Source organism: Rhodnius prolixus, unplaced genomic scaffold, assembly GCF_049639745.1.
Source record: "Rhodnius prolixus isolate KJV_2025 unplaced genomic scaffold, Rpr scaffold_1, whole genome shotgun sequence".
Classification (NCBI taxonomy): Eukaryota; Metazoa; Arthropoda; class Insecta; order Hemiptera; family Reduviidae; genus Rhodnius; species Rhodnius prolixus.
The window spans coordinates 10,744,104-10,769,592 of NW_027411581.1; the positions used below are offsets into that span (position 1 = coordinate 10,744,104).

The following is a 25,489-nucleotide window of genomic DNA, read 5'->3' on the forward strand; positions in this document are numbered from 1 at the left end:
TCTAAAGTGTTAAAATTTGAAAAGTTCCAAGTTGCGTAAAATGCTATAAAACAGCACCAACATTCTTCTTTTATTTAATGGAAATAACCATGATGTGCAACAACTGTCACAGACTTAATAGTATTAATGTTCAGAGCTTGACAATGTACCGGATATTAAATATTCACTTACTTTAAGCTTTCCTTTTGATAATTATGTCAAAGGAAGGAAATATAATTATTTCTGATGGTTTAAATTAATTTTTATAATATAAGTAATATCCTGATACTTTCTAAGGAACCGGAAATATGTGAACTAGTGAGAACTAGTTGAAATATTCAGTTTTAGACTTTCTCAAACGTTTAGTTGCAATAAGAGAAAGTTATGCGTGTTTTTCACCTCAGTGTTTTCGAGTTATCCTATTTATGCAATAGAAAACGCACCGACAAATACCCATTTTTAAAAAAACTGCACTGCTTTTTAAAACAGGAAATCAATAAAGACTGCATACTAAGGGGAAAAAAACTTTTTTAAAATGTAAATAATAAATCAACTTATTAAGGGAACTTATTCCAAGAGGAACTAGTATCGTCCTCCCTCTATTCTGAAGGGTGACTCACCTTGCGACCCTCTTTTTACCTTAATTCCAGTCTCTGTAAGACATCCAAGTCTTATGGGTAAATGCCACTTTAAATTGCAAAGGAAGTATTAGATGTCTCCTTTTCTTCGTCCTTGGTGTTCTCTAGTTTGCTCCTGGCTATTGCCCTTTTTTCCTGCCTCGCCTCTTTGCCACTACCAATCTGAGTCGGGGTGCATTGTCTTCTTTATTCCATTTTGCATAAATTAAATGTATTTCTTTAATTATTTATTAAATTAATTAATTAGAAAGCTCCTTCGATTTTTTTTTAATCAATTAACGATTATTCAAATCGACTTTTGCAAACATTGTGTAGTACACTTTAGTTTTGATAAAGTATTTTTGTTGAATAATTATTACGATCTATTGCTGCATATGTGATCCATAAAGTTTAAATAACTTTTTACATAAATATGGGTCCTATTTCGAGCAAAAACAAAACTACAATCGATCAAAGTTTTAGGATTTACACAATCTATCATTAGAAAACAAATCAAAAAAGCATCATCATTTTCATATAAATCAAAGGGTAATTACCTCAAAATGTGGCCAGTCTTACTGCCAAAAACTGCGTTGATGACGATTTCTTATCTCCCTAATGATTGCCACCAATATTACTGCAGCTGTTATTCCTGTTTCTTGGCACATCATAGTTGTACGATCGAATATTCAACGTAAAGGATGACGACTATTTGGGTAATCTCTTTTGTTGTTCATTGTTTTTGGTGACTGATTTATAGTTTCAGTAGGATGAAAAAATAAATGCCATTTCAGTCAGTAATATTCCAGTCAGTTCAGTTACTGACTGAAATGGCATTTATTTTTTTCATCCTATTGTAATCTCTTTTGGTATTCTCTTGATGGTTTAATAACATTACCATCGTGCAGATATCCTAAAAAATGGACAGCATATTCATCTGCAAGGAAGCGCCCCATTTTTACCCTAAATTCTCCACTAATACTAAATTATTGATTAAAAGATGTCCGTTTGTTTGTTCTTAGACATTTTTTAATAACAATATTGTTTGGTTTTTTCATTGATTAATAGAATTAAATTGGAATAACAACTTTGTTCACTGCAAATGACTTCTCCAACATGTTGCTAAAGTTTTTACATTCGTTATTATAGAGCGCCAAAGTTAAATGATAACAATGTTGTGGGTTTTCCTTGTGATCAATTTAAACTTTAAACGATTGTTTTGAACAGTTTGAAAAAAAAAGAAAAGAAGTATATTATAATCTGATGGCTTTTTTACGGCAGATAGAGTAATGTTTGTTTTATAATCGCCTTCTTAATGACGTACTGATGAGCGGAGCTAGATTCGCTATTTTCTTTTGGTATGTTCAAAAAAAAATTTAAAAAGCAGTTTTTTGCGGTTGCTCAAAACAACTTGTTTGTAATGTGAGGTCGGTCAGACAACGTCATTAAGACACGTTTGGTCCACGGACAGTAACTGACGGCGTATTATCTTGCCAACTAAATGTCTGGAAGCAGATTCGAGTCTTTAATAGGCATAACTCATTCTCCAGCATTTGCTCTTTTCCAAATTCAAGAACTTACGTCGTGCCGATTGTTGCTAAATGGAAAGTTCAGGATCATTCAGTGGTCTGCCATGATTCATTTGCTCACTTGGAATTCAAAAGATCTTTGCGAAGAAGCAGTTTGGAAAGTGTTTTTTTGTTCCTTGCTAGCGAAGTGGATTCATTTCCTCTTTTAATTGCTAGCGATTCTTAACTTGTGAGTTACGAGTTAAAACTGCAATATTAACACTTTCATCAACAGCTTGATCACACAACTTGAGGTTGAAATTGAAAATGTAACTTTGATGTAACCTCTTCTTTTCTAAGGTGTCCTTTAGACGTTTTACTGTGGAACATCCGGAGAGTCATTAGCTAAACCTTCCTAAAAACAAACATACACCAACACAAATATTCTAAAATTCTCCTTACTATCACATTTTACAAGGACGATATTACGCTTTCTTGAAGCTAAATAATTTAATAAACGTCCATTTTTGAACTTATTTTTCATTCACTCTGGGTATACATGATCTCGTATATATTTTTCTCCAGTGGAGCCCTTAACTCCAGCCAGCCGAACGTCACCATCTGATGTGCATGGAAATTTGTTTCATAAATTAAATTTGCCTATCAACGTCTTTATTTTTTGATTGACTACTTTTTTTTCTCTCGTCCTCTTTAAACGATTTTCTTATTCTATTTCCAGGCCTTTGATTTTATTATATTAAGTCTCCTTCTAAACCAATAACCCACTTACATTGAATCTTTGATAAAGCTGATTTGGAGAAATAAGCTTTATATTTTTAAAAGTTATTGTTTGAATACTCAACGTCTCTCCTTAATCTGATTGTAATAATTATATTGACAATGTTCAGCCGATTTGCAGCACTTCAAACACAGAATTTGAGCGATTCATTTAATCATTCTTAATATTATGCTGTGATGGTGGGGGTTGTCTTCTTTACAGTTCAGTAAAGATCAATTGATTGAATTCTTCCCAATTCTCTCCCTTAGAAATGCCCTTTGTAGTTCCTCTTTCCAGGAGAGAGAGTAAACAAATCATTCTGGAATTACAAAGAAATTAAGTTTAATATTTTAATATTGAGAAAAGTAGTTTAAATGAAAGTAAAGTACTTTAACAATTCCCATCAACTAAGACTAATCGGTGTTAATTGCTGTTTGCGTTACTTGTAGTAGAACATTAGTTAGTTATAAAACTTTTGATTAAATTGTTGCAAATTTTGCCCACTAGAAACAAACTTATCTCGACTGTGCCTATTAATTCTCCACAATTACTGATGGATTAAGCAGATTAGTAATGACTACTTCAATATTTAGTTCTTAAACCTAATTACTTTAATACAGAAATCTGTGTAATTGTTTCATTGTTTGAAGTTGTAATAATCAAACTTGTTTTTATTCTGCTTTCTTTACAGCTGTACTAATTAATAACTTTAAAATAATTCTAGAACCCTTTACATTTAATTATTATGTTCTCATATCCATGATTAATTTCAGTAAAGCTTGTCTTTACAAATTCTTTGTAAAGTGGAGGCAAAATATTTACAGTAGAACAACTGTTTGCTGCCTAAAGATTCGTAATTAGTTGGTATTGCCGTGTAGTTAATCGCACCATTTAGTGTACAGTCGCCCCCCCCATTCGTTACCCGTACTTGTTCAGTACTCCTGAGAGCGATTTCAAGAACGATACTTTCTAGTTAATTGCACTTACAGTGCTTTCCCTAGAGCAACACCAAAATCAGAAAGCTTACGTAAAGGCTGAGGCGAAAAGAATAATCTTTGGCCCCATTATTTGATTTGTACCTAGACATACTATCAAGTTTGAACGTGTAGAAGATATACGGAGCATTAAGGTTCTTTCAATGCCCAAATCACTTAATTTGATTCACCCTAAAGAGCACTAACAAAATCCTTTAACCCTAATTCAGGTATTGATTGAGTAAGAACCTCAAGAAGAGTAAGTGGTGGTGGTCTAACCGCAACCCAAACTTACTAACACCTCAAGCAACTTGCCTTCTGTTCGTACCTTACGAAAAGCATCCTTCGAATCTTCTCACTGTCAGTCTTTGACCATTTTACCGCAGACAAAAACGACAAAAACGAAATGTGTTGGATTCTATTGATGTCTTTTCTTGGTACTTCTTATAAAATGATGTCAATCCAAACCCTTCATGGACCGAAAGTCCAAAGTCCATGGAGTGGACGTGATGTGTGTGTGACCTTCTTCTGACCAGGATCTCCATACTCCGAAGCATAGAAGTTGGATTCACTCCAACTAACACGCGATTTCTCGGATAAAGGAGATTATTTATGAAATAGCGGAAGGAAGTACATATGTAGAAGTACACACGTCTGTAACTTGGAAGAGAATGATGTAATATATAGCAGCATTAGTTCTCTAAAACTTTCTCCTTTGTAGGTGCTTTGTCAATGGATCTACGAGCATTCTTTTCTCTTTTTGTTATCAAAAAGGAAAAAGAGTCCCTTCATCCTTTGATTGTAACCTAGCAACACTGATAACAAAAAAAATAATCTTTTCTAAAAATCTGTAGATGTTTCCTTTCTAAAAATATTACACGTTATTTCATTCATCTACTTGTTGCAGAAAAGAAAGTAGCCCCTTAAATTGTACCAATCTTTTGAGTTTATCTTTGGTTATTTTGAAGTAATTTTGAGTTTAAAAAAAACAAAACCTATTCTCTGTTTTACAACATTCTACGTGTTCTTTATGTTTGTATACGTACGTATATTCCACTAAACTTACGAAAAAATGAAGTTTAGTTAAGAACTTACGAAGAAGTTTCAGTGGTATTAGAAGTAGCGTATTAATAGAGTTTAATATAAAAAAAATAGCTTGTAACGATTTCCTTTAGATTTATTTTGTATAATTATTAAGTAACAATTTACCCTTAATGGATTATCCCTAGACATCTTACTTCGAACTCAGGATTAGTTAAATTATAATCAGTTGAAAATTTATTAATTTAGTTTCACTTCATAATTTTTTAAGCATACCTTTTTAAACTTTTAATTGGCCAATTAAAAGTCTTATTTTATTTTGCAACTATAAGACGTTAATTGTGAATGTTCTTCCAATGCTTTTCTTTTTTTCTTTCTAATAATCTTAACATTTAGTTTTTTTGTAACTTATTAGTCAATAATCTGAACAGAACCCATTCAGTGCCAACTATCGTGCCTGTAATTAAGACTTAACTCAGTTTCATAATAGCAATTATTATTGAAGCTGTTCTTGTCTCAGACATAAGTTTTTTTTTAAAAAAAAAAATGCATTATTGCTTCAATTTGCATAGTTAAATGAGAGCACAGGGCTTCATTATATTGATTGAAGCACTTTTCCTAGTGAAAAAACACCCGGAAAAATTCACTTCTCAGAATCTTGTCAGAACATGTTTTACCTCATGTTTTTCATAGTTGTGCGATCGTTAAATGATGACCCAGTTAGTGACGAAGAATGTTTAAATTAATTAATTGCCTAATAAAATAGAATTAAATCAGTAATTAAATTCTAAATAGTAAATAAAGTCATCAAAATTCATTTGCAATTAAGGCTAGTTCATGTCCAGCCAATCTAAATAATTGAAGCGATTAAAGGGTAATCTATAATTGGAACTGTTTTCTGGAGTTATTTACCTCAAACACATATCGACTTCCTTCCTAATTGGTCTATATTATTATTATTACGACTTTCTCTTCTAGAACTTCCACTCAATTGCTTTCTCAAGAAACTTAGAATTGGCAATAATAATAATTTTAAAAAAATCATTCAGTTAAGTGGTACTTGCCCTATTTTAAAACAAAACCTTATTGTCTGCGTCCCTCTATTGTTATTACCTAAAGGAACCTGCACCTGTTTGCGATTTTTTTCATATACGCATTTTGGTGGACACACTACGATACAGATCATTTTGTAATGACGTCATCTCCGGTGAAAGATTTAAAATCGGAAATCCGCACGATTGAGATACTTTCTGTTGCAATAAGTGAGAAACTTTAAAAATTGTTTGCTTCTAGATCCAACTGAAAATAGTTAAATATTCAATGAGTTCAATGCGATGATGAGATATTTACTTCCTATTGATATAGAGGTCTTCTTAATAATATGGACGGACTTCTTTTCAATTAAGTGTAACCATTTTTTGTTCTCAATTAATTTAAAAAATAATCCTTCATTTACAAATTATTTTTAATGAATCCTTTTTTCACAATTTCCGTTTCTAATTTACACGATATTATTATTATTTTTTTTAATTTGAAGAGTCGTGACAAACATAAAAGCATGAATTCAAAATATATTTGAAATTTATTTCCATCAAATAAAATATTTGTTTAAGGCTGCTTAAAGTAAGAAAATAAGAAAATGGAGGAGAGAGAGAGAAAAACATAAAAAAGATAAAAATAAAAGCGCGACCAAAAAAACATTTGAAAGACCAACTGAAAGCAGCAGACTGTTCCCTTTTGATTCAGAAAAGTGAAAAATAAGATTATAACAGAAGGAAATGAGTTTTCCATATTTCCGATCAATGTAGCGCTGTATTATCATCTCCTTTTTTATTTCGCCCCTTAGTCTGTGGCTTTTCTCCTCGCCATTTTCTGTGGAAAGGATGTGGGCAGAGTCATTGGTCTTGTTGGGATTGTTATCCTACTTTTTAAAGGTTTTTTTCTTTTTTCTATGGACCTGTATGCCTTAATAAAAATATTCATTTTCTTTTTATAAATTATTAAACGTAATTTTTTGTTGAGATGACAATTCTGGTAATGTTATTTATGTTATTTTAGCCATTATGCAGTATTTATTGAACATTTCTCTGTGATAATTAATGAATTCCTTGTTAAGAAGATGTATGGCAATTGGAAAGATCTTCTATTTTGAATTTTGTACAGGATAAACCCTTCACTGGGCACCGCAAGTAGGTATGTCTGTCTGAACTCACAAAATTGTATTAACAGAAAGTTTGCATTTAGTATCTCGCTTTGTGGTTATCGAAGGGGTCATTTTATGAATCGATTTTTTTTGTTTTTTACTTTGACGACATTTTAAGAATGATTTTCCTTAAACTTGGAGTGTTAATTGCATCAATGTAGATCGATAGGTTTATTTAAAATCATTTTCCCACGATAATTCCTTCAATTATACTTTTTAAATGAAAGTAGAATGCAGGTTTTCCTCTGTTTTTCTTTTAGTGTAACATATGCATTTTAAATATGTAACTAAAATGTTATTTTTGGAGAAAACCGGTCGGCCGGAAGTGACATTTTTGTTCTAAAGATTTCCTTTAAACTTTTGTTTAAATCAAAGAATTCTAGTTTTATTTGAAACTATTTTCAAAGAACTACAGAGCGTTGCTCGCATCCGCTGCCCCGCAATAATTTTAGTGACATTTCAATCGATTGCTTAGATCTAATTTTTTTTTTTTCTTCTTCTTTTTAATATGAAAAATGCCATTAGCCGACTAAAGATGACGTTAGTTCTGTTACCCGATCAGTCGGAATATTGAGTGCCCTTTTGTGTGGCTCTAAAGTTTAGCGCTCAGCTGAGTTCACCCGTCTGCTTATAAAAGCGTTTTTCTAATCAGCAGACTTCAAAGTGGAGCTTAGCGATTTGTCATGTTAGGATCAATCGAAAGCCTACACGTTATCCAGTAAAATTATATTAGAAATAACAGCATTTGGATTAAAGCCTCAGAGTGGCGTTATTTCTGCAACTATTATAATTCCCTACACTTACAATATAAAGATAAAATTAAGTTTAAAATTGGAATAAAATATACATATGTATATACATTAACATCTTTTAATTAAAATTGTTACAATGGCAAATTGTTTTTAGGTTATATCCAGGGCCGGATTTAGATGAACAGAGGCCCTAGGCTAGTCCACTTATGAGGCCCTTTCATCTCCCATTTTTAAGTTTGTAAATTACTTTTTATGTTTGTTTATTAGTCATGTGCGTAGAATTTCTCCTTATTTTCGGTTCAGTGTTTTAGTGTTCACTGTTTTTAGAATAGTGTAATTTTAATTTTGCTAACAATTTGAATGTAGGCCCCTCTTGATCTTGAGGCCCCTAGGCTGAAGCCTAGTTAGCCTATAGGTAAATCCGGCCCTGGTTATATCCTACAGTTAATTAGGAAACGCAGAACTAAAAAAAAAATACACAAAAAAATAGGAAATATTTAAGAGAAGTTTGTTTCTGAGGGAAGCGTAAAGTTACAATATGTTACTTATCTGTAATTTTTACGATAATAATAACAATTGTATAATTTGTCAAATGTGTTGCTAAAAGTCCAAGTTGGCAATATACGAGGGTCGTTTGAAAAGTCCGTGCAAAAATAAAAACTACTTAATTTTTTGGGGTAAATCTTTTTTATTTTCCAACATAGTCTCCTTTTAGGCTTATACACTTCGTCCAACGCTGCTCTAGTTTGTTGATCCCTTCCGAATAATAGGATTTGTCCAAGTCTGAAAAATAGCCATTCGTTTCTGCAATCACCTCCTCGTTTGAATAAAATCTTTTTCCCGCCAGCCATTTCTTCATATTGGGGAACAAATAGTAGTCCGAGGGAGCCAAGTCTGGAGAATAGGGGGGATGTGAAACGAGTTGGAACCCTATTTCCATTAATTTTGCGACCACAACTGCTGAGGTGTGAGCTGGTGCGTTGTCGTGATGGAAAAGGACTTTTTTGTGGGCCAATCGTGGGCGTTTTTCTTGCAGCTCGGTTTTCAAACGGTCCAATAACGATGAATAATATGCACCTGTAATAGTTTTACCCTTTTCCAGATGGTCGATGAGGATTATTCCTTGCGAATCCCAAAAGACAGTCGCCATAATCTTTCCGGCCGAAGGAACGGTCTTCGCCTTTTTTGGCGCAGATTCCCCCTTGGTAACCCATTGTTTAGATTGTTCTTTGGTCTCAGGAGTGTAGTGATGTATCCATGTTTCATCCACAGTGACGAAACGACGCTTAAAGTCCTGCGGATTCTTCTGGAACAGCTGCAAACCGTCCTTGCAACACTTCACACGATTTCGTTTTTGGTCAAGCGTGAGCAATCGCGGCACCCATCTTGCGGATAGCTTTGTCATGTCCAAATGTTGATGCCAAATATTATGTACCCGTTCATTCGAGATGCCCACAGCACTAGCAATCTCACACACCTTCACTCTTCTGTCATCCATCACCATATCATGGATTTTATCAATGATTTCTGGAGTAGTAACCTCAACAGGGCGTCCAGAACGTTCAGCGTCACTTGTGCCCATATGGCCACTCCGAAAATTTTGAAACCACTTATAAACTGTTCTAATCGAAGGTGCAGTAGTCACCATAATGTTTATCAAGCTTCTCTTTAGTCTCCTGAGGCGTTTTGCCTTTCATAAAGTAGTGTTTAATCAACACACGAAATTCTTTTTCGTCCATTTTTTGAAAATCACTCGACTTCCTCGATTCAAACGAATGTCAAACACAAAGAAATAGACCGATCTGGCTGAAACTTGGTGTGTGTTCTTCCAAGAGATGCTACTAACCAAACATAACCTCGATACGCGCCAGTAGTGCTATCTCTCTGACTTTGCACGGACTTTTCAAACGACCTTCGTATAAAGTGACTTTTTTAGAAAAGACAATCATTTCAACTTGAACATACCCAATCAATAGATCTATTTTGTTTTGGGTTTAATTTTATTTTTCAGTAATCAAAGATTTTATTGGGATTCTGGATTGAGCTGTGACATCACGCTTCTTCCAATATTACCAGAGTATTTTAGTGAACATTTATAATATTGAGTCCAGTATTGTTTTTAGCACGAATTATCGAGTTCAAAGAGTATTTAATGACGTAAACACTTTAAGAGAAATCGTGTTTTCATATAGATTCTTTTTTTTACAATTAAGTTCAATATAAATAAACTTGTCCCTATTTTATTAAAAATCAATAACGAAAGTGACCTTTCGAGATTAATTCTTATATCTGAAATATTTATTATCTTATTTACGGCCATGTGAAACATCAAGATTTTATTAGCTTCTTTTTGATTACACCGTCCTTTAGTTGTCTGTCTCCAGAATTAGTTTAAAAGCCAGGAAAATTGATTAATAAAGAAATTAAATAATTATCTATTGAACATGGTTGGTTCATGGTGGGTTTTGAAACTTAGGCGATAGAGATTAATTTTTAAAACTTTTAGAAATTCTTACAAATTTTGTATTAAATGATTTTATTCAATGAAATGATATTATAGGTTAAACTATTCTTTATAATAAGAATAGCCGGTTTTTTTCTTCTGATTCGAAAATGTGAAAAAAAAATGTTTGAGTCGGCACTTTACACGATCAGCCTCTTAACATTGAACTTCCGTTCGGCCTTTCTTGACTAGTGAAGAGAAACTAAACTTCCTTCCGCTTGTATGTTAGAATGAATAACTTTTCTTGGCATCTCTGAAATAATGTGTCAATTACAGAATCAGAAGTAGTGACCGAGCTGTGCTCCTATCTAGGATCTCCGCGCTGGTTCCAGCCCCCAATCACTAAGATAATCTTTTCCATAAATCTTGTAAAATAATTTCAATTTAAATTTCTGTAAATTACAATAACTAAAGAAAGCTATCTATTTCTAAAAGTGTCCAGCTGCCTTGATGTCTGTAGAGTTGAACAATACCGAAAAGATATTTCTGAATGAAATGGAACGTTACGATGTGATCGATTTCCTTGTTGGCCGTTCTGCCTCAATTACGGAAATTGCTTAAACCGTTGATAGACTTCAGGACAATCAAACAACCTATTCATATCTACATTTTTACAGCTATTGTTTAAACTTACAATATCTCGTAGTTTTATGTCCAGTTCTGGACCTTCTGAAGATCATCTCTACAGAAGTGTTATGACTAAGGAACGGATTTTTATGTATTTAAAAATGCCAAATATTTAATTAAAATATGCATTTATTTTCGTCAATTATGTGGAAAATATGTGATTTTCTTAAAATATTTTCTGGAATATTTAAGTAAAATGGACATTTTTTTTTTATGAAAATGGAATTTTTTTGGGGGGGCAAGTTATAATTATTTATACAAGAAAAGAACATTTTTACAATTTATAATAATTTATTAGGAACAAAATAATTTGTTTTTACAAGTTATAATGATTTATACAACGAAGAACATTTTTACTATTTATAAAAAGATGTGTTGAATTTTCAATTTTGAAAACTTCACTCTTCCAAATTTCAAATGTTGGAACGTAAAGTGACGACGTTTTGGGAGTAAGATGGACTTGTAACGACTAGAATCCTTTGAAATGAGGAATTTAAGTTTGTGGAAAGGGATATCTGCTCTAACCAAAGCCCGACACAGATCTGTACTCAGAGTAGACTTACTTGATGATGGAGATATAAGGAAGGCTTGATAGGACGTCCTCTCTTTCTTTCTGTTTTTATTCTCTATGTGCGATCCGGTGGCAATATGTTGGGTGACTTGGGAACGTTGAGAGCAAGAAACGCGCTTGTCACAAGCTGTGCAGTACAAAATGTCTCCATCACTTCGAAAAAGTTCTGCTGGAAACTCGCGAAGATATTTAGCAACCAGTTGTTTGTTTGAGGCCTATGTTCGTGGCATTTCGCCCCAAAAAGAATACACTAAGTGACCGAACGAAATGAATTGGACACTTCAACGAACGAGCTGAAAGAACAGACAACGTCCGACAACTTCAAAGAACTAACAAGTGCCCGTCACTGTTTAGCAGCATTCTGTATAAATTACAATAACCATTGTACCCACTGTGATTCACAGCCCTACAGTCTGTGGTTCACAGTTCCTGTCAACCACCTCCCAATTATGAAAATATGCCCAAAATGAAAAATATGTACATATTTTGATTAAATATGTAGAAATATTTATTTATTTTAATCAAATATGTATAAATATGCGATAACATCCAAATATGTGGAAATATGTGAAATAAAAGTAGACTCAAACGGCTTAAAAAGTGTCAGTATGAATACTTCTAGTTGAAAAACATCTGTAAATTGCCTAGAAAAAAATATGTAAATACATACGAATCCGTTCCCTAGTTATGACGCTTCTCAAACAATCAATGCTAATTTCACTTATTATTAGTCCGATTTATATTATTATTGGTACATTATTCCGATCATGAGTTCCTAATTAATATATTTCTCCAACCTTTTATAATTCTTTCCATGTTTTTTGCTTTGCTAAAAATAAATCCCTCTTGTAAATTATTATTACTCTTGTTATTATTATTTTATTTATTTATTATTATTATTTACAGCTACAGTTATTTTGTATTAATTGTAATTGATAGGAGGAGAGTTTTTAAAGGTGAAAGGCCACACACTGAGGGAGGACTTTGAAGTGTAGCAGTTGGTGTTGATGGAGTTATGGTGGTGTGATATTATGTAAAATAGCTAGCAAAGTAATTAATTCGTTCGGTTATTGAAGGGATTTTTTTCTTTGCTGTTGGTTTCATTTATTTTTTAAAGGCTTTCAAAGGCTTTTATAACCATTACATTTCTGGCAGGGCTGTATAACGATGATGCTTTAATATACAGCTTTTTAATCATCACAAGCCGGACGCTACCATTTTGTGTTTATGAACTTAATGTTAAAAAATGTTCTAGAATTATAATTAACTGATCTAACTGTCGCATGTGAAAGATAATTAAGTTTATGGTTCGCCGGACAAAAACTGTAATGTTCAAAAACATCTAAAAGAATGTTCTACCTACATATACTGAAAGGTTCAGCAGTGATAAATTAGTAGTAAATAGTAATCTAAGATTGAAATCACTGTTTTTTGGTCAAGCTAGGCCAGGATTCCAACTTTTCCCGTAGTTTTTAAACATGGACTATGGAAATAAGGTCGACCCAGTCTGTAACATCCAGCACTGCTCTAGTAAATAGTAATCTAAGATTGAAATCACTGTTTTTTTGGCCAAACTAGGCCAGGATTCCAACTTTTCCCGTAGTTTTTAAACATGGGCTATGGAAATAAGGTCGACCCAGTCTGTAACATCCAGTGCTGCTCTAATAAATAGTAATCTAAGATTGAAATCACTGTTTTTTGGCCAAACTAGGCCAGGATTCCAACTTTTCCCGTAGTTTTTAAACATGGGCTATGGAAATAAGGTCGACCCAGTCTGTAACATCCAGTGCTGCTCTAATAAATAGTAATCTAAGATTGAAATCACTGTTTTTTTGGCCAAACTAGGCCAGGATTCCAACTTTTCCCGTAGTTTTTAAACATGGGCTATGGAAATAAGGTCGACCCAGTCTGTAACATCCAGTGCAGCTCTAATAAATAGTAATCTAAGATTGAAATCACTGTTTTTTGGTCAAACTAGGCCAGGATTCCAACTTTTCCCGTAGTTTTTAAACATGGGCTATGGAAATAAGGTCGACCCAGTCTGTAATATCCAGCACTGCTCTAGTAAATAGTAATCTAAGATTGAAATCACTGTTTTTTGGTCAAACTAAGTCAGGATTCCAACTTTTCCAGCAGTTTTTAAGCATACAGTTTTGACTAAAAAAAATAGTTTTGAATTAGTGGTATTCAAATTAACGTAGTCTAATTGAAGGCTTCGAGAATTAAACCAATGGCTGGCGTTGTTTTTTTTTTTTGAGGCGAAATCTTAGGCGCATAGTTTGTGTGAATTCATAATATATCCATAAGAGATCATGTCTTAGGTGGAGAATCACCTGGATCTGGAATGGCTAGGACTAGATCTGCTCAGAGTTGGTACATTAAGCTTCTTTAGGCTTTAGGCATTGATGCCGCCCCTGATTCTTATTTCATCTGCTTAACTACATTTCATTTTGTTTAATAATGTCATGTTTTAATTCAAATAATACATCCTCGAAACAAAAAATAGAATAATTTAATTCATCCTGAAGAAAAAGCGGTCGGAGAGATGTTTGAGAAAACAAAGTCATTAGGGAATCAACGTAGGTGGGCTGAATTTAGAGGAAAGTGTATAATAAGCTGGAATGAATGTCGAGGCAAATAGGGAAAAATGAATTTTTCTGAAGAAGTATATTGTACCATTTGGACTGACGTCACTCGACTCCATTATAAAATTGTTTTCATATCTATTTTCCACCTTCAACTTCCAGGGTGTTGTGGGTGCTTTTTCGTCTGCCCTTACTTCACTTGAAGAATAACAAGCTGCTATAGAGGAAGTGCAGGGAAATATTCTGTTTCTTTAAAAAAAGTTGTTTTAGATTCTCCAGCCTTGTTCCTGTGGTTGAAAAGGTGGATATTTTTGTGTGCAGCAGCCCTTCGTTAATATTATGATTTGATTCTACGCTTTTGTTTTATTGGACAGTTTAAATTGGAGATTTATATCGTGAAACGTACAATACAAGATAACTTTCAGCGCAAGCCAGCAATTTAGTTGTCCATTAATTTTCCCACAGGTCGCCGTACAGGATTTATGAGTTACAGAACAGCTGTTAGACTTGTCTAGAAAACTCTCTCTCTCCATTGGGTTCATGTTAAATATAACTTTTACCAAGTTTATCCATGTTTAAGGTCTTCCATATTCAGTCAATAACCTTTGAAAATAAAAGTCTAGCAACACGGGTTGGCCTAAAAACCAATGTGAACCAAAAGAACTTTTAGATTGATACTCTCTGGGGTGTTAGTACTTAGATGTGAAGTCGTTTGGAAACAGCTAACTTATGCTAGGGTGAGAAAGTTTGGAAAGTGTAAGTTTGCCAGAGGGTTATGCTGAGTCCTTGTAGTTCTGACGTCATCTATCCTTTTTAGGGGGTTTTGGGTTTATTTAAAGAAAATTGTAATAAAAAGGCATTATTGGAAGTTTTTTTCTTTTTTGAGCGTGTAAGACTGCCTTTACAATCTCTGCCGGAGTGAGTAATGCCTATTTTTTCAAGCCGGCTTTACGTCCAACTACCAAATTAGGTATCATGGACGGAGGCGACTAGCAAACATACTTTACTAGTAAATTTCTTTTATTAACCATTAAATAAAATCCAAGGACTAGACCGGGAATCGAACCCAGTACCACCATGCATATTAGCTTTGCAGGTCTCGCCTCTGACCGCTCGGCTACCTCTGCCGGAGTGAGTTGTTAGAAAAATCCGAGAGCCTGCAGCTTGATTCCAAATCGGGATCTCCGAATAGGAATCCATTTCTATAACCACTAAGCAAATTCATAAGTCGATACCCACCTAGATTTGGCCTTCTGTTAATTGTTTACATTTCTAGAAGCTTGCTAGTTATTTTCATTAGAAATTGGCACAGTTCACTTAATTAGGCAGATGTTGTCAACATGGGCGCAGTTCTCCATTTGTTTGTGGCTTATCCGAGATCTGGAATTCGTCTTATTGAAGCGATGTTTCAGCAAGTTGAGATTTTTTTTGTTTTCCTAAAATAGCTCCATTTTCTTTAAATTGTGTAGACTATTTACCTGCCTAAATAACTACCACCCTAATGTAGTTTTGTTCACTACACCACTACTTAATCTTCTTTCTAAACTTTTCACTCCAGAAAACAATTTTCATATTTCTAAGTTTTTTTTTTTTTTGGAAAAACGGCTTCCTCTATATTTAGTAAAATTAAGTACTGAACAATCATTTAAAGTGTTTTTTTTTCAGACTATTTTTACTAGAATCGTTCTTAGTTTTTGTGTACATACAAAAATACATTCAAATGGGGAGGGTACGCTGTTCAAAGTCTCTCTGTGTTTTTGTAGCCACCCTCAAACAGCCCAACAAAGGCTGTGGGCCGTTTTATTTAGATAATTTCAGTTTGTTTTTAGGTATGTTAGAACGAAGCTTAAACCCATACATTTGAATTTGATAGTCTCGCAGTTAGATGAGAATATTATGATAGGCTCAGTTTTTACGTAAATAACTGATATACTTCCGTAATAATTAATGAGGAGTGAGAGGTATTCTTCCACTTCCGATTTGGTTTTATTTTTGATAAGTTACGTTTGAAAAGCGCACTTTGATAAACGAATTTCAAAATAAATTGGTGACGATGTATTCATTGAATTATTGAACCAGATGGGAAACTAGTCTATCATTCAGAACAATGTCCAGAAAACATTTCCCCATTTTCCATTTTATGTACAATAGAAGCATCATTTTCTGCTTTTGTTTTCATTCTGTTATTTGCTACCATTGTTTGTCGTGTTATCTGGCGAATAGTAGCTGTGCAATGATTTGTGCCAATTAGAATTCGGAAAAAAGTAGTTCAGTTACAATAACCTAAAATGTGATTTGATTATAAGGTTTAACAGCTTCTTTTTTTTTTGTGATGAAGTTTTTGTTTCTTTGTATTTATTAATAAGTTTTGGCTTTCCAGATTGTAAACTCAAGTTTTCCACTATTAGGTTCGTTATATTAGGCGATAAGAGGTTTCTGACCTTCTCTTGTATTTCTCTTTGGACTGCCCAATGGTGTGTGAGATGGGTTGCAATATAATACTGTTGCTGGAGTGGCTCCTTTCTGAAGCTTACTGCTAAATCGGCTCATATTTCCACCAATTCTGTCCAATTATTTAGAAGATTTATTTCCCTTGGTCATCAAACCTGTTCTTCCTTATGACTTTAGCAGAAACTAACTTAGCCGAACCTGTTATTGTGATATTTCTTTATCACGTCTGGTTTCCTCTAGAAGGTTCTAAGGTTACTCACTTTTATTCTGGACTCACTCTTTTAGTGACATACACATTTCGGGAAAGCATTAACTTCGAGATCGGCTGTATTAATTCTCGCTTGTTATATCTAAAATTACCTCATTCTAGAGCCAGTATTCTTCAATGTACGATCTTCCAGTGGAGAATGTTCTAGATTAAATACAAAGCAAACACAACTCGGAGGACGGCAGTGCACTAAGAAGTCACTTATACAACCCCAGTTGCTGACGCGTTTTAATGAAATCGGTAAAACAAATCAAATTCCCTAGCTTTTTATTTTGGTAATGTGTCAGTATTTACTAATTTATGTGGGACCGATGATATCTGGATTAATTCAGACGGTACTCTCAAGCTACCTAGAGGGACTTGCTGAGAGAACATTGCTGTTCCACTGCCACTTCTATCTTCTGAGTCTATCTTCAGAGTTAGAAACTTATTTACTGCAATAATCTTCCTTGGATTATTGTTTTACTTTATTTGAATGAGTGGAATTTGAAATTTAAAGCAATATTTATATTAAAGCGGCCGTTTATATCTACAAATAATAACTGATAAAATTATCTCGGAAGAAAATTGGTCGTTCTTAATTGTAGTAATTAGTTACAACGAGAGAGCGTCGTATTAGTGGTCACAATAGAATGTGTTTCAGACTGAGAGTGTTTCAGACCTTTTTTCGATCAGAAATATTTCGATAAAGTTAAGCCGCCTTCGTTTTATTCGCATTTCTAGCGATTCATTGTTGAGTTTTCTATTCTGTTTTGTAAATACCGGCTTCACAAAGAGATCATCTACAGTTTTTTTAATTGGACGAATAACTCAATATCTGTCAATAAAATATAGAATTATTTGTTGTTCATTAATAATAGTTTTGTAATTTTGCTATAGTGCAGAACAAAGCTTTTTTATTTTGTTCCCATAAGCTAGATTTATCACTTTTAGAGTACAGTTTAAATTCGATCATCTCCATTAAAAGCTAAAAGTTTAGGCACCTCTTTTTCACTTAAAATAGAACACTTATCTGAGAATTGAGAACTTTTAGAACCCCACAGCTACGAACACATGCAGCTGCTAATAAAATTATTACTGACGTAATTTAAAAAGCAGCAATATTTGGAAAAGATGGAATGAGAAGTGGGGCGTGGGTGGAGTTCATTAGTTAATTGATGTAATTTATTTTAATTGGTTTTAGGGAAAAAAACCCTTAATTATTTTCTGTCGTTGCCCTAAATTGCAACTTAATTAGAAATCATAAATTAGATTAAAGGGTTGTGACCCTAATGTTTCTTCATTGAGCTGGCTGTAAAGTTTTCTTTAAGATTAATTTTTTTTTAAGTTTTTATTTCAAAAGGATTTCATTTGAACAAACAATTAAATCCAGAACAATAACCATTTCCTGTGAGACATCTCGTGCCCGGAAAAAAAATGGTGGTTTATGGGAAAAAAAGGCGATATTTAATGGTTTCAATATTTCCCTGTTTTTTGCACAAATAGAACCAAACACTATGCTATAGTTTAATTCATGATAGGCTATTACACAGCAACTATTATGCATTGAATATCGTCATTTATTCATGAGTATAAATTATTTTACGAAACACATTTAACATGAATTGGGTAAATAAGTGAACAATGTACCATTTGGCTTAATTGAAATAATTAATCCTTTGAATTGACCTCCATTCTAACTTGGGAAATTTCATTGATTTTACATTATATGCATGTATTATTGTGTACGTATAGTGTAAGTAATATAGACTTGTTAAACAAATTTCTCTAATTACGGCTTAATATTGAATTAGCTTATTGCTAGCACTTACGTATTATTTTAAGGCAACTAGACCGATCAAATTTGGGTACGTAGTATTTAGCTTAGATTATAGGGTCGCCAGGAATCCTTTATAACCACGACTTGTCCATTCTAGCATCCACTAGTTAGAGTACCTCTTCTAGTCTACTTTAGCTGTGTCTGTTGAGGGGTTCCTGGAAGAAGTATGAAAGCGTGGATGTGTTTTTTTTTTCTCCGAAGACCCGAACCTTGAACCAAACTAGCCCCTACTCTCTGCAGCAACAACTTAATTCTCAACTGCTAAACCATTAGTTTTTGGTAATCTACAGTGGCCCGTTTGGTGGGCCGGCGATGTTTCGATTGGGCTCCTGCTTTTGGTTGGTAATGGAGCGTTAGTAAGGCTACTGGATTTCTGGGTTTCTCCTGCGACACTCCTGCTATTTTAAACCCAGGATCATTACAGTGCTCAAATTTCCGTCACACCTAAAGCTCAAATAAAATCAGTTTATTAAATATAATTAGAATATGCTCTCAAAATTTGCTCAATGTTATCTTTTCCAATTCAATATTATGTTCTATTTTTAAAAAAAGTAATGTAATTTTTCTTTTTGTTTCTTTTTAGGTGAGTTTTCTTAGCATTCTTCAATTCAAGAATTTTGAAGGTAGTCTGTTTTTATAATTATTTACCAAAATTAAGTATTTAGTTTTTTACATTTTACATTTTTACATTTAGTTTTCAGTAGATTTACACATTTTCTTACTTCCCAGTGTAATATTTGTAGTGAAAATTGTGCCCAAAATACATCCCAACGTAACAAAGAAGGGGAAAGGAACACGATAATGGGAACGATTGGTAATGATGGTAACCAATGTGGTCTAAGGTAACCAAGTGTGGCTCCTTTATCACTTTCAGTTTCCTATATGCACCTATTTTTCTTTATAGTGCTGGGTAACGCTATTATCACCCAAGCTAGAAATGTTAATTGCTCACTTAATAAAATCGATTTTTTTTTCTCTTTCTCTTGCCAATGCCGACTCAATTACGATTAACAGTCTGAAATGGTATTGGTTAAATTTGTATCCTTGAGCCTTCTTATTTCCATATCTAAACTTTTAGCTTTCCAATAACTTATCGCTTTATATAGCCAATGCTGCCTAGAACCCGGATATCGGCGATCTAAAGAAGAGCGCTGTAATGCAATAAAATTTTCTGTCCTTCCTTCTAATAGCATGATTACAAAAAAACGACTTAATTAAACTGACCATTAGCGTAGGTAAGTAGCGTCACCATCGCCCATTCCGGAAGGAATGCAATTAGCTTCTGGCTCTCCAGGTTGGGGAATTCCCATACCCTTCCACACCCCCTCCTTCAATCCCATCCCCCAAGGATTAATATTATATTGGTCCTTGGTTCCTAGGTTACTGTATACCTGACCCCTGCGGCAACGGGTCAAATCAGTAGATAATAAGTAGACAGTCCATCGGGCGTGCGATCAGTCACGCTGCTAATGATAATTTTATTATTTAGTGAAGTACTGAACTACGGGCGCAAGCGCCACTTTCCGAGCCCAATTGCTTGCAATTGAGGTAGGATTCGTAGTGGTCGTTGGTTAAACAATAGGTCCGCTGTCCCCGGACATGAACTGGGCGGAAGGGTACACCGCTATAGAAATGAGTACCAGCCATCGCTTGACGATGGAAGTGCTGTTGCTAGAAGGTGCGGCTGACCAGAGCTAAAATAGAGATTGCCTCCTCTACGATCTGGGAGTGAGGGCTGGGCTCACGCGCTGGTTGAGCGTAATCTCAACCCGCCTCCTTGGAGGCCAAGCGGGGGAGTGCCTGTGTGGCACTTCTGCCACGGAGAGGCCTAGCACATCAGCCTCCCATCGTGGTGGTGACATCCTTCTCTTGTAAAACGACCCTGTGCTTGCACAGGGGGTCCGGTAGATCCGAAAGGATAGGTAGATCCGAAAGGATAGACTTTAAAGATCCCCTAGTACTAGTACAGGAACGGGTAAGTAGGGAAGAATGACCATTACGATCATAAACATTAAAAAAATAATTAATAATAATTGACCGGACATTAAAGCAAAGAAAGAGGCATCGCATAAATTCAGTTTACATAAATGTATTTGTCTCATCTCAAAAACATGAAGATGGAATGTTTTTCCTGAATTTACTTGTTTTATAGGTTTGTTTTTCTTTGGCCAAAAATTGTAATTAAATTAATTTAAGCGGTGATATCTTTTGTTACATTTGACAGCATCATGTTGCTATGGAGTTTTTTGGTCTCTACGTAATCGAAAACCTTGTGTCCTCAGTATTCCTCTTAATTAGAGAAAGAAAAGAAAACATTGTGATTTTTATTCAAACCTTTGGAGGCAATCTTCAGGTTGCTGAAAATTTGTATTTGAATGGACTGTGAATAAAATCGTAATAAACTTTACTTACTAACTTATTTTATTTTTAAGTTAGACGTAAGTTTTGAAGTACTTTAAAAGAAAAGTACGAGTTTTCCAAGCAGATTTTACTGGTTTGTTTTTTCAAGCTAGCTCTCTCTGTATGTTTATCGAAATTCATATAAATTGGAAAAGCCTAATGTTTGCTGTGACAGCAGCGCAGGAACCAACAAAGTGATTCCCCTGGGATAGAAAGATAGAGAGAAAAATCTTTCTCCTAAACTTTACCTGAATTTCACTAAAGTTTGTTCCTTCGGTGGAAAGTTTGAAATAAAAAGAAAAGCTCTTTTATATAAGTTTAGCGAAAAATTGCGGGTAAAAAAAGGAAATCTACTGTGAAGATTTAACTTTCTCTCAGAGCAGTTATCAGGTCATATATTTTGTAACTCTTTGCTTTCTTTCTAATTTAGAACGCGGGAGTTAATTGGCGGTTTAAGGTCAAATTGGTTTCATCTCTTTCGCTACGCTTTGGGTTCGCGTTACTTTCTTCTTGTATCCATTCATCGTGCAAAGGTTATTATTAAATAATTAATAACCGAGATAAGTGTAATTTCTCAATAACTTAGAATATCGTGAAGTTCATAGATCTACGCCTAAAAATTGAAGTAATTGATGGCCACAACTTCTCTCGCAATTCTATCCAAACCCCTCGCCTCAGGAATATCTTCTTGTCAAGCTTCTGAATGATTCTCCAGCCGGCAGAACCTTCACCAAAAAAAAAAAAAAAATTAGTCCGAGGAACTGTTTTTGCAAAGGTGATATAGATCAACGTGTTAGCGCAAAACTGGGTATTATTTCTATTAAATAATTGAATATTTCTATTAATTAATTGAAAGAGAAAGTTCTGTTGAAACAATCGATAAGTTTTCTTCCTTGAAACTCGCCAAAATATCCTTTCAACTTAAGAAAATTGAAAGCCTGTCCATCTTCACGCACTTAAAATTCTTCTTTTTCTTTAGAATATTGTACATTTGACTTAATTATTATTCTAGGACTCTATTTGAAGTGATAAAACAAAAAATTACGCGTCCTCTATTCTTGGCAAATGTTTCAGACAAAATTGTTTGACGTTTGGATTCAAAAGTAAAGCTAACCGATTTTACCAATTTCATTTTAGTCAAGTTACATTTTCGGTTATTTGGTATCTTACCAAAAGAAGGTAACATGAGTAAGAAAGCATTTTTCTCTCAAGAAAAGCCTTCTGCAGTGTAAATACATAAATAGCTGGATTCCTGTTATTTCTCATTTATTGAAGAGAAATTTCTTGTTAAGCTCATCCCAATTCTTTTTTTCTTTTTTTCCCACCAATGTTTTCCTCTTAGATGGAAAAATATTATTATAAAAATTATTTTCTCATAAATCCTATTTTCTTGATGGAAATAATCAGGTAATTTTCTTTGTGCACATTTTAAGATAGCGTGTGCACGCCATGTTCAACTAATATGCCTCTCCTGTATTCTTCATATACGAGTTCTCGTATGTTTCAATCGTTTTAAAAGTCTATTTATGATAATTATATTATCTGGGCCAGAGATTTACCAAGCTTGGGTTTTTTTTTTTCTATTTCTCTCTCTAAAAGTGATGAAATTAATCTGCATTAATCTTCGTTTTCTTCTTTAGTGGTTTTTCTTTTCGTGGAAAGTTACAAAATGTGTCGCAACAAAAAATTAATCTCTTTTTTTTTTTTGCTTTTTCCTGACTGAGAGAAAATATTGAGATTGTGCAGATATCGAGATTTGGAGTTTTCGCTTAATAATTATTGTAAATTTTAGCAGTTTCCTAGAAAACTAAAATTTCAATGGAAAACTCATATTTAAAATAAGAAAAAACACCACAATTAGAGCTAATAAGCCAGAAAATAATTTAGTACTAAATATAAAACAAAATTGCTTATAATACCAGCTTACATTTTACGAAGGTTTTTTCGCTTGCTAAAATAAATTATAATCCTACTTGTGTGTTAATTGCTACTTATATATTTATACCTACTTAAAAAACAAACAAGCCGCATTGAAATAAATAGATAAGCGTGAACTACATCTTGATAATCTAATTTTATACAGGATATCGATTGACCTACGGAAAAGAGACGTCTCTTTGTAGAGAAATCTTTATCCGATCTCTCTGCATCAAAAATTCCACCTCTTCTCTCTTTACACTTATTGAGTGAATAAAGTAATGGGCATTTTTTTTTTCAGACGAGCTTTACGTCCAACTAACAAATTTAGGTGTTGTGGATGGTGGCGACTAGCAAAATATACTTTACTGCAAATTTCTCATATAAACCATTAAATAAAATCCAAGGCCTAGACCGGGGAATCGAAACCCACTAACCAACAATACATCTTAGCTTTGCGGGCCTTGCCTCTAACCGCTCGGCTATAGTGGCGTCTTTCTCTCCTTATTATCATCAGTTTACTAATTTGTAGATCAAAACAACTTGGTTAAAAGTAATCTAAAGTTTAAAAACCCTTCCACAAAATGTAGGTTTAAATTATTTATCTGTGTGATAAACTAGCTTAAACTTAACTAGGTTAAACTGGCCTGGTTGAAAAATAACTTTTGGCTTAAATCATGAGTTAATCTAGATTAAGAATAATCCATGTTTTTTTCTGTATTATAAGGCAACAGCCCTTAAATTGGTGACTTAAAAGGGTTTGAGTTATTAGAATTTCTAGTTGTAATGCTTTGGATAAACTTTGTTTTGAAATAAAAAGCCTCCAGCTGAAAGTAGCAGACTAAATTAAAAATTATCGTTCAGAAGTAACTTTAGACGTATCATTTCCTTGGTTCAACGCTTTCTATCCCTTCTTAGTAACCAGTAACAACGATTTTTTTTAGAAGTTCACGACATCTGATAGTAAGAAATGGTGAAGCAAAAGACTTGAAGGTGTTTTATATAAAATACAATTGTATAGTTTTCTAAATATAAATGTAACTAAATTTCAGTTGGTGAACAAGTTTTGAGATGGGAAAATGTTGTTTGTCATTGTTGACAGTTTGGTGGTTTATTCAGGTGTCAAGATCGCCTGGCGGTAAGAGATAAGTGTATTTGTTGAAAGCGTTATATTGATGTGAGTATAGATGCGTCTCTGAACAGCCTGTTGCTACTCCATAGCATATATACTTCAGTATCCGTTTCCTTTCACCAAAATCATTGTAATAGAAAGTCAACTTCAATACACTGTTGCCCTTTTTTTTTCCGCCGGAACTACCATGTCTATTTAAAACAAATCCAAAAAGTTGTTTTGATATAGGAAGGGTAATCGAGATGAACCCAGGCTGTGACCTTACCTAAGGGGCTATACATGTTACAATCTGTCATTCGATCTATCGTGTGTCGTCACACATTATTGTGTATGACAAGTCTTTCCAACTTCTTTCTTCTTTCTAACTTTACTTTCATAGATGTATTCGAAAAAATATAATCAACAGTTCTAAAAAAAACCTTCAATAGGGAAGGTACAACCCTTTAATTCTTTAATGAAAAAGTTCCCATTATTACTATGCTTAGAATAGTTAATGCCAGTTCCGAAGTTCAGGTAGACAGATAGTTCAGATTATAAGTTAACAAAATATAATTAAAATTTAATAAAATTTGAAATTTGTAGCTTTCAAGACAGTTAATAATGCAGTAGACTCTCAAAAATCCGGACTTTTGTGACGGATTTCCCGGAGGTTGGAATGAGTGATGATTTCCGTCTTTATGGCGAACAATTATGACAATACTGTATGTGTTAACGTTTATTAACAGTAAGCTGCTGTTCTGTATTATATTTTACAGTAGTACTGTAATTAATAAAACACCGGAATGAATAATACATAATACATAGGAAAACACAGGAGTGAAAATAATTATGTATTATTTACAAGTTATCTTTTGAAGAAGTCCTTAATGCTGGTGGTCTTAGCTCGTTGTCTGGCCGCAATGTCCCTCAACTTCCTCAAACACGTAATGTCGGCTGCGGATATTCCTTCTTGTTGAGTAATGTACTCTAGCGCTCCGTCTAGCATTTTAAACCCTTCTGATTGTGGGCTAAGATTTGCCTGGTTCTCGGATAGTTCTTCTTCTTCCTAGGTTTCTTCATTTGCCTTGCATATACGAGTATGTTACCTTATATCAAAACAACGTCTTGTCGTTTTTATTTGCAAGAAATTCTATTTTTTTAAATTCAAGATCATCGATCCGGACTACCGAGAGTCCGGACTAGGCCGATCCGGATTTCTGAGAGTCTACTGTAGTTTCTTCTCTCTTAAATTTACATTTAATGTTGTAACGGCAGCCTAAACTCTGCTACAACAATCCAGTTGGAAATGGCAAACATAGCCAAGAATCTCACCAAATCGCAAAGTGATCAGTTTTACCTCAATGATCCTGATGTAAATGAAACTA

At 33.9% G+C, this 25,489-nt stretch overlaps 2 protein-coding genes across 6 annotated transcripts in view; one reads left to right on the plus strand and one right to left on the minus strand.

Annotated features, from left to right (window-relative positions):
* LOC141446259 (sex-regulated protein janus-A-like) overlaps positions 1 to 25,489 on the plus strand; it is a 190,908-nt gene that overhangs the window by 46,045 nt on the left and 119,374 nt on the right. The gene's annotated exons all lie outside the window — the stretch shown is intronic.
* Positions 1 to 25,489, minus strand: part of LOC141446052 (phosrestin-2-like) — a 173,797-nt gene that overhangs the window by 40,609 nt on the left and 107,699 nt on the right. Inside the window, exon 1 of one of the 3 annotated variants that reach the window (XM_074112441.1) lies at positions 1,154 to 3,186. The exons of the other annotated variants lie outside the window; for them this stretch is intronic. The gene's annotated coding sequence lies outside the window, so the exon portion shown is untranslated. Of the gene's footprint in view, positions 1 to 1,153; positions 3,187 to 25,489 lie in introns of those variants that run through there. 3 annotated transcript variants of the gene reach the window in all.